General features: G+C 39.9%; 1 protein-coding gene across 3 annotated transcripts in view; it reads left to right on the top strand.

Annotated features, from left to right (window-relative positions):
• The first annotated feature begins 4,174 nt into the window (after positions 1-4,174).
• The window catches only part of FRS2 (fibroblast growth factor receptor substrate 2), a 116,902-nt gene continuing 105,029 nt past the window's right edge, over positions 4,175-16,047 (top strand). For 2 of the 3 annotated variants that reach the window (XM_024736645.1, XM_024736646.1), the window contains exon 1: positions 4,175-4,299. The gene's annotated coding sequence lies outside the window, so the exon portion shown is untranslated. Of the gene's footprint in view, positions 4,300-4,656; positions 5,002-16,047 lie in introns of those variants that run through there. The other variant, XM_024736647.1, reaches the window with a different exon arrangement.

Below are 16,047 nucleotides of genomic sequence, written 5' to 3'. Positions count from 1 at the left end.
TACAATGCCTGTAGAATGTTGGTGGTAATCATATTTATAATGTGATGTCTGCACTTGCTTGGCTTGTTTAGAAATGGCACAAGATGGTACCCCATGATTTTCTACCTCAGAAAAACAATTTAAAATTACCTCAGAATACACTGAAATAAATCATTAAGAACACATGTAAAATCTACAAGGCAAAATTCTATACTTGTTTCTCTAAAACATCCATATGATCCCACACACCAGTGGCTTCAAACTCAGCACTTGACATGAAGATTTCACACATGAGTGGAGCCAACTCATTGTACGACCTGAATGGAGAGTTGCACCTGAGCTAAAGATGCCAACACCTTGTGGGATGCATGCCCAGTTTGCTGGTGTCCAAATTTTCAAGAGATGCCAGAAATTGGGATTTTTATTTTATGTGACATTTCTCATTTTAAAATTTTTGGCTCAGTTTATTTCTTGATACAGAACTCTGTGGGTCAAACAGCACATTTGAGGCCATTTGTCAAATCTCTGCCAACTATACTAGTACATATCTATGAGTACACCGTGCTGTTATTCAAATTAGCAAGTGTTTTTTAAGCACTTGTGCCAAGACATGAATAAAAGGTAAAGAAGGCAAAATATGACAAAGCCTTCATGAAACTCACAAGTCTAGTGGGGAGATGGGCAATAATGTCACAGAAGAGAGTGAAAAATAGTGGAGTGCGGAACCCAGGACTTAAGCCTGGTGATTTAAGTATTTGATCAGTCCTACGTTAAAACAAACAAAAAACACAAAGAACCCCATTATTTGAAAGGTTGGCAAACTGGTGGACACCCAAGTAGATGGTTCTTTTGTTTAACAAAACACCTTAATGGATTTTTGGGGCGGGAGCTATGCATAGACAGGGCTACAGCCTTGCACAGTTCCAGGGGGACCATTCCTATTGTCGCCTGTGCAATTGGCACCCCCTCGAGCACCATTCAGGTTGTATTCTTTGTGAATGGTACCCCCTGGAATTGTGCAACTTGGCGACTCTGTCAACAAAGTTAGGCCTGGAGTCTGGTCTGAGAGGAGGATTGAGAGCTAAATCCTTCTACATAATAAAGTGGGAGGAATTTTAAGTCTTTGCCTAGTGGGTGGAGGCAGGAGGGTGGAGGGGTGCTTGTTATGGGGAGAAGAAAGGGTTTGGAGAAAAGATCTCTAGGATGTGGATGGGCCAACAATTTGGCAACAACCTGGAGCCTATGAACCTGTTGAGAGATTTCTTGTAATTTTTAAGAGAAACACATATAATCCTCTGTCATCCTCTTTAACCTCCAGTAGATACTGACAAATTAAGTCAAAAGGCTTTTTCTTTGGCATCAGCTATAGTTTTTGAACCTTTTATGTATGAATCAGGAGATAACCAGGAAAGATTCAATGCTCAGGCTCACATAGTAACACTTGGCTAAACATATTATTATAATAACTTGTCTTTTTACTGTTTTTCTTAAAAAACTCAGAGCACTTACACTTTTATTTCTTCATTTGTTCTAACGTTCCAGTGTGGGAGGGGCAGATTTATGATAACATTATTTATAGATGGAGAAATTGACATAGAGATTAAATTGCTTACTGAACGTTGCATAGTTGTGGTGGTGAAGCCCACAGTGGAATTTGGTTCTCCAAGCTCCTGCTATGAGGTGGAGCGATCATGAGTTTTGGAATTAGAGGGATCTTTGTTTGAACAACCCTGATTTCTGCCCCTTAATAAGAATGTGGCCTTAAGTCAATTACTTCACCTAAGCCTCAGTTTTTCTCTTCTGTACAATTAAGGCCATGAAACCTCATGGTAGTGCAGTGAAGATCAATTTAGAAAATGCATGTTAAGCCCTGGCACAGAGAAGTTCCCAAGTGAGATTAGTTCCACCCCCAACCCAGTATTATCTGGTTAAATTTCAGTACAAATTGAAAGTAATCAAAAAAGAATCCTCCATTAATTTTTTTCTAGCCTCCTCTCCCACTGAGAGCAAAACATGAATAAAAATGCTTCAATACATCATTTAATTCATTGGGAAGAACTTTTGCTTCAGTAGAGTTATTTCTGTTGGGGATAATTAGAAAAAAAAAAAAGAGGGTTATGTGGAAGACAAGATAGTAGAGTGCAGAGGTTCTAAAACTGGAGAATGTTTTAGAATCACTAGGAAGGCCTGTCTGAACACAGATGGCAGGACCCCACGCCAGACTTTCCGATTCACAAGTTCTGGAGTGAGGCCTAATAATTTGCATTTGTAACAAGTTCAAAGATGATGTTGATGATACTAGTCCACGGACTACACCTCAGAGAAGCACCAGTATGGTTAAGTGAAATTCTGGGGGTGAGGTTCAGCACTCTGTGTTTTAACATGACCTTCAGGTGATTCTGATATACTCTCAAGATTGAGAACCGTTGGCACAGTGGTGAAGAGCAGCTGAGGAGAAAGGCTCACATTCAAATCCTGGCTGCACCATTTACTAGTTAGATGACCAGATTCAGTAACAAACCTTTAGCACTCCTGCGTCCAGCAGGGAGCCTGACAATGTCTGTGATTCAGGATTCCCTCTCACTATCCCTGTAAGCCCTTGGTGGAAAGAGAAGTTAGTGAGTCCTGCCAACCCAGGCTCTGTTTTTTACTTCTTCACACTCCAAGGCACGAAAGGCTGGTAAATTTGGGTATTACAGAAGTATTTACAAACACTTCTGTGATCACACACACAAAAATAACACAGCGCTGTAATAAAAGCCAAAAGCAAAGGCATTGTTTGCATCTTAAATTTGTAATAACGGGTTCTGAACTATTTCTATTTCCCCTGCCTTGCTTAGTGACAATTTTGAAAAATCTTCCTCTTCCTCCCCCTCAGTTTTTAGAGATGTTTTGCAGATAGTATGCATGCTAAACACCCCCATACCCCCCCAAAATCTGGACTCAGATACAGAAACTACCTCAGATGTTCGGTGCCTTCCTGATTTTGTGGCTGAGGAATCCCTTTTTCTTTTTCCCCCTCCTTTCCCTGCCTGGCATCTGACTCTGGGTCCTCCAACTGTCTCAGCTCACAGCGTCACAAGTATCCAGGCTGGCCCCAGGACATTCTTTGTCTCACCTACCTTCATTTTTCCCATTGCAAAAACCTCTACTCTTTATTTCCTTAACTAACCTTTTCTATTGCTAACCCATATTTTTTCAAATTACCCCCTGCTAGAGTGACTCCACTGGAGGAAAAACTGTTCCTGTTAATGATGAGGCATGAGAATTGTTGATTTTTACTCAGTTGTACTTTGGTACTAGGTACACCACTGTTTATCAAGCATTTTTATTTTGAATTCCCGTAACAGTCCAGAGATGATTATATATGTGCATACACACAAACACATCAAATATATCAAATATATTACAAATGAGGAAACAGGCTTGGAGAGGTCAAGCAACTTGCCCACGCTGAAAAAGTAAAAGTATTAAATAACAGGATCCAGGTAGTAAGATTCCAGAGTCTCCCAGCTCTTGGCCTCAAGTGATGATGGAATATAGGAATATAATTTGGTTCCTGCCCTTGAAGAACTTAAAAATCGTGTTAGGGATAGGTGAAATTTATACACACAACATGAGTGAAAATAAAATCAAGAACCGAAGTTTGTGGTGTTGGGTTTGGTATCTTTGACCGGTTTCCTCCTCTGCAAGACGTAGATAATAGCACCAACCTCAAGGGATTTGAGGACGATTAACTGAGTTAAGCACCAAAGCGCTTAATACAGTGTGTATCACGCAGTTAGTGGTCAATAAATGTTAACAATCATTATTTTTAAAGGAGGTAGATTGGAGTGGTAGGAATACTGGAAGAGTCGGAGGGCGGGGTGTAGGCGCTGGATCCTTGCACCTAAATTTTCTGAGACCCGGGTTTCCTCCTCTGTACAATCAGGTGGCCTGAGTGGAACGCGTCGAAGAGTGGTAAAGGATACAGCCGGAGTTTGGGGAAACTAGGGGCCACGGGGCAGAAAGGGTTAGCGACCAGCCCGGGGGCGGACTTGCGGGAGCCCTCGGAGAAGCCCCGCCCTACTCCGCTCCGCCCCGCCCCGCCCCGCCTCGGAGGCCCTGGCAGCTCCAGCCCGGGAGCAGTTCCGGTGCCAAAACCCTTCCCTCCCCCGCTCCCCCGGAAGTGCTTTTCCAGGGTTTGGGCCGGAGAGAGGCCTTGTAGGTACAGACGCTGAGGCTCGGTCGGCTCCGAGAAGGGCCTCTTTCCCGGGTGGGAGCCCGGGGTTCCGCGCCCGCCAACCCGCGCCTTGCCCCCTCCCAGCTCCCGGGCCGACGGTGAGTGGCCGTCGGAGTGAACTGCGACGGCCGCGGGCCGCGTCGGGGCTGGCGCTCTCGGGTCCCCGCTGCCCGCTCCGGGCTACGGGCTGGGCTGTCGGGGTTCGAGAAAGGGGGTTGTCGACCGCCGCGGTCTTCGCCCAGCCCGCGGGGCGGGAAGGAGCGGGCGGTGGGGCCGTGGGGTGGGCGGGGCGGAGCCGGGGAGGGGGTTCCCGGAGCTGTTGTTGCTTTTGGGACTTGAAAGTAAGAATGAGCTGGGCCTCCGTCCATCCAACCCCCTCATTTCTGCTCCCCCAAATCGTCGCGCTGCCTCTCGGATTTGGTTTTCTCTGTCCGACCCGGGTCTGGGAATCTGGACGTCAGACCCAGTCTTGGGCTCTAGTTCCCGACTTCCGCGACCTCTGGGTCTGTCCTCGGGCTCAGTAATTAGCTGGGGTCCCAGAGGTGGTGTCTCCTTGGTCCCAGGGCGGGGTGAAGCGTGTGTAGGTACCGGAGATCTTTTGCAAGGCTTTACATCTAGATCCGCTTAGGTGTTGCCTACGGTCGATTTGGACTGCGCTTGGGACGAGTTCTGGATACGTAGGTCAGTGTGGCACCACCGTGCCTCCGAGGATCTTCTTTACTCACTCGAAAGCTTACTCAAGCTGTTGTTGAAGTCACTTCTTAAAAAAACAACTTGCTTGAGGAAAATCGGGAGCTCAGGTAAATTCCCTTATTTTCTTGGCAGACGTAAAAAATGATGCTTTCTCTAATCCACATTCCTAATTCTGTGGCTCTCAGAAGTCACAGTTGGTTGATGAGTTTAGTCTGCGTTTGTTGCACAAATTGACTGCAAAGGGTTGGAGAATTATTATGCCCCCTCTTTCCCGAATTTTGTATACTTGGAATTGTCATTTTCCTTAACAGTTCATATTTGGAATTGTCATTTTCCTTAACTTTTAAAGAAAAATTGTTCTCTGTAACTCCAAGGAGGTTCCTTAGACTGTTACAGCTGTTCCTGCAATGCAGAGGTTTACACAGGTGGGCAGAGGTGTTTTGTTTTTTGTCTTTAGTTGTTGTTTTTTAATTTATAGTATGAGGTGTTTACTTCGGATAAATTGAGCATTTCCTAGAGGAGAAAGTGATGTAGGTAGTTGTTTTTAGTGAACAGATTTTAGGTAATAAACTACTCCTGAAAGGTTTGTAGGAATTAGGATTTTCCACATTTAATGGTGATTTTTAAATTATGATCATAAGGGAATGCAGTTACTGCAGATTTTGACCACCAGTAGATGACCATTGTTTTTGCAGTGTAAAGTATATGCACACCATCTTTGTGAAACCAGTGACACTTGCCTGCACTTCTCATCTTGTGCTTATATTAGGACTTATGCTGTAGTTTTTTGGGGGTACTTATCTCATTTTCTCACCTCCCACAACTGGAAGGGGAGGTAGTCTCATGAATTAGGGAAAATAGACTGAAGTGACAAGTTCAGGGAACTCTCTTATGCAAAAGAAGATTTATTTCTGGGTTGTTGATCTTCAACAGGCAAAGGGTGGATGATTTTTAAAGTCCCTGGAAAAAATTGTGGAGTGAAGATTAGTTGCTCAACTTTTAGATTTAGATGAAAACTGTAGATTCTTAGCTATTTGAAATGCTCTAATTGTTTAGAGTCTATGGTTGGAATATTGGAATTGAGAGAATCTGGACACGGAGTCAAGTTAGATACGGTTGTGGATCTGTACTGAAGGTATGATAGTTAATGTGTTTTGAAGGGAGGGATTTCAAGAATTGTAAGAACAGAAAAAGGTAATTGGGGAAAGTCAGAAACCCTTAGTAAATTTAATTATGTTTAGTTCAACAGATACTGAACATTTACATTGGAGATTATACCATTCAAGTCAATTCAACAGATATTGCTATGTTAGGCATCAGGCTATGTTAGGCAACCATGTAGGAGCAAGTAAAGATACAGCCCTTACAGCTAAGCTTCATGTTTTTGGCAGTAATTTTTTTAAGGTTTGTCAGAAATCATGAAGAGCATATTAAATATTTAGGCATATTAAAATATTTTTCTAATTGGAGGTGAGTTCTTTGTGCTTCATGAAAATCACTGCTAGGCATTATAGGATGCAAAGATTAAATCTTGGGTCTTTAGGAATTTGAAATCTAGAAGGGATGTCATATTTGTATAAAAATTTACGGCATATAGAAATATACGTTAATACTACATGAATGGTTTGATCTAAAGTTTGGAGTTGTACGAAAGGAAAATGGATTCATTCTTAGCTAGAGTAACATGGAAAGTGGTGGAGGTATAGGTATATTATAGGTATATTATAAATATATATATAATACTTATAAAGTTAGCTCTGAAGCTCTTATTTATTGAGCATTTAGTGTATACCAGGCTCCATGCTAGTTGCTTTACGTACATTTTCTAAGCCTCATAACAACATCTAAGCATATTTCTTAATAATGAGGGCACTGATACCCTGATACCTGGGTAACTTATCCAGGCTATGTAGCTGGCAGGTAACTGAGCCCCAGTTTGAATCCAGGTGTGCCTGGTGCCAAAGCCTGTGTGTTTTCGCTACAGCATGCTACCTTGCAATAAACCAGCAGCTTGAGTTCAACACTGCAGAAGGTAAGACTTTTCTAAGCCAGAAGTTTAGGGGCCGGGAGTAGGTGGATGAAGAAAGCTTTTTAAATAAAGGTTATGATGCGAGCACAAATGTGGAGGTGGGAAAGTTCATTGTGTCCTCAGAGGAAAGTTAGTGGACCAGATTACCTAGAATATAGGGTTCATTTTTGGGAATAAGAGATGAGGTTTGAAATTTAAATTGGGGCTGGATTGTGGAACATGTTTAAATGCTGTATTTAGGAGTATTTGGGAAGTAATGAGAAACTACCAAGGTCTAATAGTATAGTGTGTAGAATGATTTGTTGTAGACAGCTGACTTTCAACAGAGTATAAATAATAGGCAAGGGCAGTGGTATTGGTATGATTTACTAGGTGGATGGGAGGAGGGATTGTTGGGAATGGTTTGGAGGAAGTGGAGGTTGAAGATTACACTCATTTTAAGTGTGGGTGATGGCAATGGTGGTACTATTACTAGAAATATGGACAAGAAGGTGCATAATGAGATCAGTTTTGAATATGGTGAGTTTTTTATATACTTGCCAAACACTGGAAATGCTCAGAGGTTTTTGGAAATATGGGTTTGTAGTTCATGAGAGAGGTCAGTGCTAGGCATACATTAAACGTGTGTAGAGAATAATATAAACAGATGTATTAGTTGAATCTGTATATGAAGATGGAAGAGCCAAGGGATAGTTTAGATGGAAAGAAAAAAAAAAAACCCTTTATTTTAGATGGCATCTATTTAAAACAGAAGGAAAAGACACTAAATAGATACTTTTATTCAGTGGATAAAAAACTTGATAGTCTGTGTACTGCTCACTCACATTGCAGATTCAGATGGAGTAGAAAAGAATCTGATCATTGACAATCTAATTGGGAAACAACTTTCTTGCTGTTGCTAGTAAGAATACTGTGCTATCATTACTCTATTTCAGAGAGGAAGAACTATTTCAGACTCATTTGGTTCAGGGTGTTAGTCTTTGGTTACTGTAGAGCTGTTTGGTTGTTCCTTTTGGTCATTTGTTGGCAAGTGATATGGAAGCAATTCTCTGATATTGCTTTTTATTCTCTTTATTTAAGTATTCTCTTTATATGTATGACTTTCAATTTTGGTTTCAATATCAAGAACTTCTGATTATTCAAAGATAATTTTTGTGCCTCCTGTTACTACTGGCTGCTAATAGTGCTTTTCATAGAAAATGGTATTTAATTACATATTTTTCTTTCAAGTCTCTTTTATAAGTACTTTTGATTAACATGAGTAGTTTTGTCTCTAATGTTTGGACTATCCTAGAGAGAGAGAATGATAAGACACTTTTTATCCATCATATAATGATATGTATATAAAAACTATATATTTTAATTTGGAAATTAAAACTATAGATTTATAGAACTTGGTGTGGTTTTCTGTTTAGATATTTAATTTAAGGGAACCTGTGTATCAGTGTGTAAAAGATTGTAATTATTTGCAGAATGAGGCTTAGAGTTGTAACTTTTTGAGGGCAAGTTGATTATTTTTAGACTGAGTTACCATGGAAGTGTTTATTTCCTTCTTGATCATTCATACATTCCTTTTGTTTTTAGGAATATGGCTTTCACTCTGTGAAAGCCAGGCACTTGGGAACACGGAGGAGTCCTGTGTCAGTGTTGTCGGAGGCAGGGGTTTGTGTGTGCTTTGTCTGGGCTGGTTAGCTTAGTTGCCTTGAGCCTGCTATTCATGAGGCAAAGGTCAGGAGTTCCATTTAGCTTCAGTCTGAGTGATGGCCAGGGAGTACACCTCTCACTCCTGCCAGCTGTCTTGGAAATTCCTTGGTTGTCCTTGGTCACAAAGGTGACTGGGTTGGGATGGATCTTTTTACCACTGGAAGAATATTAGAGGAAATTTAGCATGATGGTTAGGAACTCTGACTCTGGAATCAGACAGACCCGTGTCAAAATTCTTGGTCTGTGACCTTGGGAGAGTCCCTAAACCCCTCCAAGCCTCGATTTCCTCGTTATCGAATAGGTTAATATTTGGTTTGGGCATGTGCTACCATTGCTTTCTTTTTCCAAGTGGGAGTTAGCTGCTTCGACCCGTGGTTCCCAAATGTTGGACTGTGGAGTGGTGTCAGTCCATGATAAAGTTTTCACTTGTCTGAAGTGAAGTGAGAATGAGTGAACTTCTCATAAACCTACACTTATTTAATTTAGAAGATAATATTTTTTTTTCTAAAATTATCTCTTACCATTTTTGGTATAAGCATATTAGGTTTTTTTAAAATGAAATAATGATAGTAATTGGTAGTTATTTTCTTTTTAAATGTCTTCGGCAGAATAAAAGTTGGCAACTCTGTGTTCGTTCCCCCCCGCCCCCCACCTTTTTTGTCACCTAAAGATTATGACTTTGTGAAATCTGAAAATCTTGGTTTAAACAGAGCCAGGGGCTTCCCTGGTGGCGCAGTGGTTGAGAGTCCGCCTGCCGATGCAGGGGACACGGGTTCGTGCCCCGGTCCGGGAAGATCCCACATGCCGTGGAGCGGCTGGGCCCGTGAGCCATGGCCGCTGAGCCTGCGCGTCCGGAGCCTGTGCTCCGCAACGGGAGAGGCCACAACAGTGAGAGGCCCGCGTACCGCAAGAAACAAAAACAAAAAAAACCAAACAAACAAAAAAAAAGAAACAGAGCCAGGAGATTGGGGGGAGAGTACTCATCCAACATATTTATGCATATTCAAGTTAGGTTTGGGGTACATTCTACCCTTCGACTACCCTACAGGGGCTGTATTGTGATTCTCACCTCTATTGCATCTAATTTTGTCAAGTTTTACATTAATACTTATGGCACATTTCAAGGAGCAGTTCAGATTGTTTTCAGTTGAATTCAAACAAGTTGCTCCAAATTATTTGTTTAAAGCTGTGTTTCTCAACCGGAGTCCCACGAGGAGACCAGCGAACCGTGGGGGCCGCTGCTGTAAGTCATCCTCTGTTGATGAGCCAGGAAGACAAATACCTTGCCTTTGACATAGTGAAGTAGCAGAAAGTGGCTTTCCTTTTCACCTCTCCTGCAGGATCGTTGAAGCTAGAGTGAGAAAATCTTCGTTTAATATAGCAAGTAAACCTTGTACACATATTGGTATTCAGAATGCTTTCTAGAGAAAGAGAATGGTTCAGTACTTTGCATAATGGGTTATGTAAGTGAAGCCCCAGAAGTCCTCCTGGGGTCACAAAACAATTATTAGCGTAAGTGTTTATTGAAGTTGCATTCAGCTGTTTAGATGAGAAGCTTATTGACCCCCTGGTTCACTTAGAGTTGGGGGAAAACTTAAATTGCAAACCTAGCCTAAGTGACTGTTAAATTAAGGCTTAATATTTGTTTCCTTCGAATGTTTTTGGTTAGGTAGTTTAAAAAATTCGAGTGCTATAGAAATACTTAATTTGTGTTAGAATGCCTAAAGCAAAATGTTCAGGTTCAGCTGAAACAGCTTAAGCCCTCTGCCCTTTGATTTTAAAGACAGTGGACGTTTGCTGCTTTAGGTATTAAGGATGCTATTGTTTTATAGAGTTTTGTTGTACATCATTGTTTCTGTTAAATAAGTAGAATTCATTTATTTTAAGAATGCTTAAATTTTTCCTCCGAAGTGCTGCTGATGGCAGAAATGAATGGTATGTTCAGAAGTCTGGAGGTACAGCCCAGAGTGTCCCGCTATAAGTAGAAAATTTCATGATGCCTATAGCGTTTTGTTTTTAAAAATTCATATGAATTTTGCATTTTGCTATTTTATATGTATGTAAACAGTATTTTAAAGTACTGCCAACTGAAGTTGGTGCCCCCAAGAAGGGTCATGTGTTCATCCTGTGGATTTTTGTATCCTTTTGATGTGGCTTGTATTACAATTTAGTAGCACTGTGTTTAACTATTTAATTTTGGCTCATTAAAAAAAAAAATCCTGTGTTCTGATGATTTTGGTGAGACATGGGAGATGGTGAAGAGGTCCTCACACTTTCTACGTATTTCTTAACAAACAGCAAACTATTTTAAAATACTGCTAAGGAGCTGTAGTTTCATAGAACTAAAATGACTTTGAAAGGAGATTTAATAATTATAAAAGTAAGAACATCTGAAAATTTAAGATTATTCAATTATCAGTATATTTCTAATGTTATGAAAATATAGCAGCATTGTCTAAAACACTTACTGCAGTGATGGAAATATTCTGTATCTGCATTATTTAATATAGTGGACCTCAAATGGCTACTGAGCACTTAAAGTGTGTCTGGTGTTACAGAGGAACTGAATTTTAAATTTTATTTAATTTTAATTAACTTTAAGTGTGAACAGCCCCTTGTGGCCTCTGTATTAGTGCCACTCTAGGGTTAGGAAGCCAAGAGGGGGAAGAGAGGTTAGGAATCTTCGTGCCTCCCCTCAGCTCAGTTATAGGCAACGATTAGGCACTCAGTAGGTAGTTGTTAAATAAAATAATGAATCTTTTTTAATTCTTTCAATTTTAAATACCAAGGTCTGGGACATATTCTAGATTTTTAGGGAATGATGACTAACCTTTCGGTTTTTTTCTTGTGTTGATTTTTAAGATTTACTTTTATTACAAAAGCATATAGGATAATAAATGTACAACTTAAATAATTATAAAATGAACTACCATGTACCACTAACTAGCTTAAACAGTAGAACACTGCCTCTTTGAAGCCCCTTTGTACTTCTCACCACTTGTGTTCTCTGACATGGTTCCTAAGTAACCGCCGTCTGAATTTTGTGTTAATCATTCCCTTGCTTTTCTTTTTAATTTTGGTGAATGTATTTTTAAAAAATCCATTTTCCTCTCTCTTCACATTTGGAAGATAAATTCTGTGTAGTTTTCCTTTATCTTAGTTCTCCCTGACTCCCAACAAATTAGATATTATTGTTGTTTTAAACACTGTTGCTTTGATTTGCCTATATATTTACAAGTGTCTTTGCTCCTTTCCATTTGCATCTCAGACTTCCTGTCTGGGATCTGGGATCAGATCATTTTCTCTCTGCCTGAATATCCTTTAGAGGGTGTGTTGTTGAAAAACTTTTTATTTGTTTGAAAGTACCTTAGTCTTATTCCTGAAGGTAGCTTTTCTGAGTGTGCATTCAATGCTAGCAGTGTTTTTTTCTTTATTATAGATCTTATTCCATTCTCTTCTGGCTTTTATTGCTGTTGAAAAATTGGTAATTCAAATGTAATTTGTCATTCCTTTAGAGATACAGTTGGCCCACCATATCTGCAGGTTCTGCATCCTTGGATTCAACCACCTATGGGTTGAAATATTCGGAAAAAAATTCTAGAGAGTTCCAAAAAGCAAAACTTGAATTTGTTGCATGTTGGCAACTATCTGTATAGCATTTCCACTGTATTAAGTATTAGAAGAAATCTAGAGTATACACGAGGACATGCACGGGTTATATGCAAATACTCACAATTTTATATAAGGCACTTGAACATCGGAGGGGTATCCTGTGGCATCGTGGAACCGTTCCCGTTTGGGTAACCGAGAGATGACTGTATCTGTTGTTTCATTATAGCTAGTTTTAGAATCTTTTCTTTGTCCTTGGTGTTCTGCACTTTCATTTTGATATGTCTAGAAGATGGTTCCTTTTATTTATTGTGCTTGGTATTCAGTAGGCTTTGAAATCTGAAGATTTGTGTCTTTCAACAATTTTGGAGAACTGTTGGCCATTTTCTCCTTAGATTCATTTTCTATACTTTCTATCTGAACTTGAATTTGAAATATGTTAGATCTTTTTACTCTATCCACCAGGCCTCTTAACCTGTTTTTTATATTTTCCATTTCTGTATTTTTCTGTATTGTGTTCTGGGTAATTAGTATCTCTTCTTCCCAGTTAGCTAATTCTAACTTCAGCTTTGTTCACCTGTTTTATTGAATATTTTTCACTTTATTTTAACAATTATATCAATTTTTTTTATTGTGGTAAAATATACATAAATAGAATTTACCATTTTAACCATTTTAAAGGTACAGGTCAGTGACATTAAGTATATTCACATTGTTGTGCAATTATCACCACTGTCCATCTCCAGGACTTTTTTCATCATCATAAACTTCATGAAGTCGGTACCCATTCAACGATAAGTCCCTGTTCCCTCTTCACCCAGCCCCTGGCAACAACTATTTTACTTCCATGAATTTAACTATTCTAGGTACCTCATATACGTGGATCATACAATATTTGTCCTTTTGTCTGACTCATTTCACTCAGCATAATGTCTTTAGGGTTCATCTGTGTTGTACCATGTTTACTGAGTTTCTAAAAATTTCATTTACTATGTCTTCTTTATCTCTAGAAGTTCCATTCAGTTCCTTTTTAAGACTGTTTATCCTTTTTTTGTAGTTATTCCTTTTTTAGTCATGTTCTCAAGATATCTTTTATTTCTTAAAAATCTATTAAATATACTTATTTTATATTTGTCTGATAATTCCAGTATCTGAAGTCTTTTTTATTTTTTTTTTTATTAAACTTATTTATTTTTTGGCTGCATTGGGTCTTTGTTGCCATGTGCGGGCTTTTTCTAGTTGCGGCGAGTGGGGGCTGTTCTTTATTGCGGTGCGCAGGCTTCTCATGGCGGTGGCTTCTCTTGTTGCGGAGCACGGGCTCTAGGCACACAGGCTTCAGTAGTTGTGGCACGTGGACTCAGTAGTTGTGGCTTGTGGGCTATAGAGCGCAGGCTCAGTAGTTGTGGTGCATGGGCTTAGTTGCTCTGTGGCACATGGGATCTTCCCAGCCCAGGGCTCAAACCCTTGTCCCCTGCATTGGCAGGCGGATTCTTTTTTTTTTTTTTTTATAAATTTATTTATTTATTTTTGGTTGTGTTGGGTCTTCGTTTCTGTGTGAGGGATTTCTCTATTTGTGGCAAGCGGGGGCCACTCTTCATCGCGGTGCACAGGCCTCTCACTGTCGCGGCCTCTCTTGTTGAGGAGCACAGGCTCCAGACGCGCAGGCTCAGTAGTTGTGGCTCACGGGCCTAGTTGCTCCGTGGCATGTGGGATGGCAGGCGGATTCTTAACCACAGTGCCACCAGGGAATACAGTATCTGAAGTCTTTGCAGATGTGATTCTGCTGTTTGTTTTGCTGGCTCTTGCTCATGGTGCTGTGTTTTCCTAATTTGTTTTGTAATTGGACTGTGAAGTTCCTTAGAACTTTCTCTCTATTAATTTTGCAGAGTGATTTTTAAAATATAGTGTATAGCTTAGAGCTTATAAGTAACCCCCTGGAGATTAGTATCCTGTGTTCTTAAACTTTTTATTTTGAAATAATTTCTAACTTACAGTAAAGTTGCAGGAGTGATATAGTAGACTCTTACACCCTTTACCTGTATTTACCAATTTTTAACATTTTGCCATATTTGTCTTACGGCACACACACACATTATTATTTATTTTTGTGAACCATTGAAGAGTATGTTGCATGCCTTTTTTACTTCTTAATACCCCAGGGTGTATTTTCTAAGGATAAGGTATTCTCTTATATAATCACAGTACTGTTATCAAATTCCAAAGTTTAACATTGATAAATACTTTAGTCTGCATACACTTTATATTCCAATTCTGTAGATTTGACCATATCTTGTATTTGGTTGTCCTTTCTTTTTAGTCTCCTTTAAAGTGGAAGAGTTCCTTAGCTTCTCTTTGTCTTTTATGCAGTTAAAGAATATAGGTAAGTTATTTTATAGAAAGTTTTTCAGTTTGGATTTGCCTGATTTGCCTCATGATTTCAGGTTATTTATTTTCAGCCAGACTACTGCAAAAGGTATGTGTCCCTCTCAGGATGTCACATGGGGATATACATATGTCCGTTTGCCCCTCATTAGCGATTTTAATTTTGGTCAGGGTGTTGACTGGTTTATTCACTGTATAGTTACTGTTTTTCCTCTTACAGTTAGTAAGCAACCTGCAGGGAGATCCTAGTGTTGTGTTTTTCTTTTTATTTTTTTTTTAATTAATTTATTTTTGGCTGCTTTGGATCTTCGTTGCTGCACGTGGGCTTTTTTTTTTTTTTGCGGTACGCAGGCCTCTCACTGTTGTGGCCTCTCCCGTTGCGGAGCACAGGCTCCAGACGCGCAGGCTCAGCGGCCATGGTTCACGGGCCTAGCCGCTCCGCGGCATGTGGGATCTTCCCGGACCGGGGCACGAACCCGTGTCCCCTGCATCGGCAGGCGGACTCTCAACCACTGTGCCACCAGGGAAGCCCCTTGTTTGCTTTTTTAAACTTAACATTATATTAAGTATTTCCTGTGCTATCATCATACTTAATTTTTGCTATTATAAGAAACGTTGCAGAAAACACCCAAGAGTATATATTTTTTTCATATTTTTAGTTATTTCCTTATAGCAGATTCCCAGGTGTGTGATACTGAGCCAGAGGATCTGAAGGTTTATTAATCCTGAGACATTCAGTCAAATGGCTTTTCAAAAGGGGACAGTATTACTAGTACTGTTTCACTGTATCTTTGTTAGATTGGATATTAGTGTTACTTTTCGCCCCCTAACTTAATAAGGTGAAAAGGTACTTCATTGTTCTAATTTTAGAGTGCATTTCTTTATGTAACAGTTTTTCCATGAAGAGTAAAATTGATTGTAATGTCAAAATGACATGAACTTTTAAAAAGGTGATTTTGCTTTTAAGTAATTTGGAAAAGCATTTTAATATCTGTGCCAGTGTTCAGCGGTTCTGAGCAGGAAGTTGAATCACCAGATCCTTCTCTTTACCTTGCCTGTAACCTCTTCAGTTTATAGGTTTGTTACCTACAGAATGATTACCAGTTTCTACTTTGCTTCCTCTCTTGTTTCTGCCGTTCACCTCCTAGTTACTCTCCTCAATCTGGGAGATTGAGGAGATCTTGACCTTTTCCTCTGTTTGTTCCCTCTTCAGAGAGCTGTTGCTCCCTCCACTGGCACCACACCAGCATCTCATTGACTTTTCCTACTTTCTTGTCAGCTTTAGGTGCCAGGTCACTCTGATATGTTAATACATTACCTGCATTACTGTAATGTTATCCTTACAGTGTAACCCTGGGAGCCTGCAGTCTCGGTAGTATTGGACGTCTTCACTTTTTTTTTTTTTTTTTTTTTTTTTTTTTTTTTTTTT

This window comes from Neophocaena asiaeorientalis, unplaced genomic scaffold (assembly GCF_003031525.2).
Source record: "Neophocaena asiaeorientalis asiaeorientalis breed wild unplaced genomic scaffold, Neophocaena_asiaeorientalis_V1.1 scaffold134, whole genome shotgun sequence".
NCBI classification, from domain to species: Eukaryota; Metazoa; Chordata; class Mammalia; order Artiodactyla; family Phocoenidae; genus Neophocaena; species Neophocaena asiaeorientalis.
Note: the sequence above shows the minus strand (reverse complement) of the source record. Positions and strands in the feature narration are given on the sequence as shown.